The sequence below is a fragment of the Rattus norvegicus genome, chromosome 13 (assembly GCF_021556685.1).
Source record: "Rattus norvegicus strain SHRSP/BbbUtx chromosome 13, alternate assembly SHRSP_T2T, whole genome shotgun sequence".
NCBI classification, from domain to species: Eukaryota; Metazoa; Chordata; class Mammalia; order Rodentia; family Muridae; genus Rattus; species Rattus norvegicus.
In genome coordinates, this window is record NC_141546.1 from 68,895,550 (window position 1) to 68,900,479 (window position 4,930).

General features: G+C 44.3%; 1 pseudogene; it reads right to left on the reverse strand.

The window, feature by feature from the left end:
• Positions 1-271: 271 nt before the first annotated feature.
• Positions 272-1,102, reverse strand: Ccnb1ip1-ps3 (cyclin B1 interacting protein 1, pseudogene 3; annotated as a pseudogene).
• Positions 1,103-4,930: the final 3,828 nt, after the last annotated feature.

A 4,930-nucleotide genomic window follows, 5' to 3' on the forward strand; every position in this document is an offset into this window, starting at 1 on the left:
TTTTCAAGAGTACAATTTTTACAGAAATATACAAGCAGAGAAAAATCAATGCACACACTTAACATACACATACTGGAATCCAAAGCGCCATGTAAACATAACACTGGTGCTTACATAAGTATAAACACAGCTTGGTCTGAAATAGGATCTCTGTGCAACAGTGATTGTGTGAGCAATGACAAACTAGAGACTGACATTCATGAAATGCCTGTGCCCTAAGCAAACAGTGAAGAAAGCAAACAGGAAGCCACACGCCGTACTGCAAGCCAACTTCTTCTAAGGTCAAAATGTGAAGAGAACTCAAGGATGCAGGAAAACAGTCTTGAAATCAAAACTGAGCTAAATTCTTTTTGCTTTAAAGGCCCTGCTGCAGACTTGCTGCTCTGCTTCATGGCTTTGAGATGCAAAACCAAAGAAGTTGTTAATGGGTTCGGGTGCTGTGGGAGGACACACACACACACACACACACACACACACACACACACACACACACACAAAATGGTCTGAACTGAACATCTTCATCCCCGCCACCTTGGTTTCCAACTGGTGTTCAGTCCAAAGAAAACTTTGAGCTAGTCCTTGATGGGAAGCCAGGAAGACTCCAGACTGTGGGGTCATAGCTGGTTCCAGGGAGCCTTCTCTTCTAGAATAGTGATATTTCTTAGCCTAAGACTATCATAAAGGCCTTGGAAGTTTTGGTACTGGTGATTGCACCCCCTAAGTTTTTCAGAGATATCAGTAAATTTTTTTCTGAATTCTTCTAGAACTTTCATCATGGAGGTAATCTCCCCTTTCACAGAGGTCAATTCTACATCCTAGCTCTGTGTTTGCTGCATACATATCTTCTCCATCTGTTTTAAGTGGTTCTCAACCATATTCTTGATAGAGATGTTCCTGGTGTACCTGGTATGTCCAGAAGTCGAGTACCCTTTCCAGAAAGGGTACTGTTGCAAGCAGGGCAGATTGCTGGTGAATGACTGAACTCACCACTGCCATGCTGATCACAGAAGATGTGAGAGCAGGCCATGACCCAAGCATTTCCAGAGAACTTGATACGACACTTCCGATAATTGCATAGCAACATGTCTTCACACAAAGACATGATGAGTCTCCAAAAGAGGGCATTTTTAGTGCCCTCGGCCTTTAAACCTTCCTCTTGAGAATATCCAAGCCCACTTTATAGATATTCTGGGGTTTGCACAGGGCCTTGGGGCCTGTGCTGGGCTGGACTCAGCCTCTGGGCTGAGTGTTTCAGTCTCAGCTCTTTCCTGGACACGTTTCATCTTCAACCTGAAACAGACCGCCAGAAGCAAGAGATAGAGCCCATTCATTTTTGTTAAATACACTTTGTTAGCTATATCCCTCGTTCTAACTCACCAGAATTATTTAGGATCCCGTGAGTCGTCATATCTTGACGTCATATCTTGTGCTTGTATCTTGCCATTTATTTATTTATTTATCTACTTATTTACTTATTTTTATTTTGTAACACTTGTAAATTGGGATTTCACTCCAATGAATCACTCTTTCTTGAGTCCTGGATGAAACTCATGAACAAACCAAGAGCAGAAAGGAATAATATTCCATTTCAATGTTCTATGGGCCTATATTTTACCATGACGTTTGAGGATATTCAATGATCCCCTTTTCTTCAAACACTGTATTGAGATCTGAACTTACTATGTATGGTATTGCATGGACGATTATCTTTAAGAAAATAAAAAATAAAAAATTCATTCAGAAAAATCTGTTCTTTGTTACTCAATCTTGACTGCTAATCATCACTGCTCTTTCCAAAGATTTATTAACAGTTCCTTTAACTAACCATCTCAATGCTCAGCTCTCAGTTGTGGTCTTCAGAGACTTCTCACCAGGAATGGTCAGTTTATCTATCTCTTCCCCGGAGCCTTCATCTCCACGGAGTCTCCAGAGCACCACTGTCTCTGTCTCCTGGGTCATATTTCTTGGTCTCTGCACGATGACTCCTCTTTTCTCAACACTGGAATGTGCTGGGGCTTAGTTCTTGAGCTTACTCTAACATTACTTAGGCCTTTTGTAACGTCGTCATGTTCACTGATAAACTTGTTTTTTTGCTCATTTTTCTGTTGTTATCGAAGTTTGTCTGAGACTGGATAATTTACTAATGACAAATATCTTGGCTTATGATCCTGGAAGCTGGGACATCAAAGAATGGTCCTTCCAACCGGCAAGGGCTTTTATGATCTGCCATCCCATGGAGGAAAACAGGAGGACAAGAGAGAGAGGGGGGGGGAGGTCTGAACTCACTTCTATAATAAATTCACACTTGGAATAATATTAATCTATTCACAAGGACCCAGCCTTTGAGACTACCTATCTCTCACTGGCTTCACTACCATATATATATATATATATATATATATATATATATATATATATATATATATATGTATGTGTGTGTATGTATATGTATATATACACACATATATATATAGTGTGTGTACATGTGTGTATACATATACATGTCTCATAACTTGCCACACCTGTCATATCAAAGGAGTAGATTACTATTATTTTGCTTACTGATGTATTCTGGGGCCCAGTTCAGAACTCAACATACAACAGGTGTGTAGCAACACATGTCAAATAATCGTACAGTCACAGGTTTTGCCTGGCATTGACAACATTAAATCATTTTACCTCTTCTATCTTGAAAACTGAAGTGTATTCGAGCCATGCCTTTCAATCACCATGATATTCCTTGGACTGCTCCCACAAACCCTGTTTTTTGGGGATTCAGCCTGCTCCAGTCAGTGCTCCTGCCTTTTTTAGACAGATAGAAACAGGAGGATTCTCTCTCCTGTCACTCACTAACAGCTTGCCATCTGTCCCTGGGGCAGACCTAAGTCTCCCTCTTGTTCTGCTCAACCAAAGCATTGGAAGGGCTCTTGTGCCAACACCTGGCAGGCACCCTGGTTCAGTGGTCCTGATGTCACCCTTCCAGCTCCATGCCAGTCTACTGTTCTTCCATGCTGGCTATTGGTTAGCAGCCAGTCTTTCTGTCCTGTGTGCAGATGCTGATGTCCTGAAGCTCAGCTGAGTGGGCCTAGGCACACTCACCAGCTACACGCTCCGCTCTTCCTTAGGTCTTGTCTCTCTCCTCTTCCACTTCAGGAAGAACTGAGATCCTGTTAATGAATCCCATGCTACAAAGTCTCTTGGAAGCTGGCAGCAGTTGGCTGGTTCTGCCACAGTCATACTCCCTGCCTGTGTTGTGCAGTCGCTGAGAAGGGTACTCCAGTGGGAGCTTTACTCTCCAACCCTCCGAGGGCAGAGGAGCCCCAGGGTTGAGACCCGGCTAATGTAATGTGGACCAAGATGATAAGTGATAGACACCATTCCCAAGACTGACTTTCGGAGTCTCAGCTCCTCTCTGTCTGCTCCCAGCTATCTGAGGCTGGGTGCCTACACTCCCACTGATTCTGGAAGCTGCTCATGGAAGAAGGCTTTGTCTCTGCCAGCTTGGGTGCCTGAGGACATCCCCAGACTGCATTTTGCAAGATAGAGAAATAAACATTCTATTGTATTAAGTCACTGAGGGTTGAGAATTTGCATACTGTAATAGCTAGGATACCTAACTAATCAAAATCCTGGAATACTTCTTCCACAAGTCTCTTGAAATCCTCTCTCTAGAGAGGCTGTTGTGCACATGCAAGGGACATACATCCTCCAGCCCCTCTGTTTCCTCATCAAAACCAATTCTCTACCACAAGGGCCACTTCTGTTTCTTTCCTCATAGGCTCCACCTTTGGGGGCTAAAAACAAAAACAGGTGCCAGCAGTTTCCTTGGGGAAAGCTGATTGGATCCTGTGAGGAGGGACAAGAGAGTAAGAACCATAATGGACTAGCATTATTTAGGTTCTTCCTGGGAGGAAGCCTAGAGTGAGTCCAAATATGAGAAACTTTACACTGGACCCTGAGAGCCAGGCCAAGAAACAGATGCCTGTCTCCCCTACGACTGAGGCGGCCTAGAGCTGCTGGCTGCCTGGCTGCCCAGTGGCTTCATCTATGCTCTGCATCACTGTTGCTGGGACAGAAGGGTGGATAAGAGCAAAGCCTGGGGAAAAGAGAAATCAGGTTGTCTGTGCTCCTTAGCCATAGCAACCATTTCTGAGAAGGACCGGTTCAAATGCCTTGCGAGTGCTTGGCTTAGCCTCATAGGATCAACAGAAGTGGGTGTGTCTAGGGCCTGCAACAACTGCAGGTGGCTTGCCATCTTCATAATTAATTGAGATTTTTCTTTCTCTCCTTCTCCCTCTATCTTTCCTCCTTCTCCTTCCCCCTGTCTTCAGCTGCTTCTGTTCTCTCCCTCCATTCTCTTCTCTTCAGCTACTCAGGTCAAGCCCTCCTCCTCCTCCTTCTCTTCCTAGGTTTTAAAATCTAACATATGAATAAGGTGACCACATAAACAAGGAACAGCTGACATTAACAACAATCATAAGCTGGATCTTATAGCTGTGCGGAGCACGGTTCCCAATGCTTTACACTGATTGGCCTGACTCAAAGGAATGGGGTGAAGCAGCTGCCTGTTCTAGTCCCAGTTTACAGACAGGGAGCAGATGCCCAGAGGTTTTACTTCTCTCTCAGCCTCATATGGGCAGTCCAGACCGTGTGTAGGTCTTCAACTCAGCTGCCTTCTGATTCCATGTTCTCAGTCGTGGACTAAGTAAGCACTGAGACATCAGTGCCTCCCAAGAGGGAAACCTGGAGGAACACCGGCACTGTGCCTGATACAGTAAGTCTGACTACTGCTGGATCCCCCTCCTACCCTGGCTCCATGCTGGGCCTAAGACCAGAGAAAGGTCACCATTTGGAGTTTCAGAAGAGGCAGCTTTTGTGTGGCACCAAAATACTGAATCAAGCATCAAAAGACCCACATCTCTGATAGGTT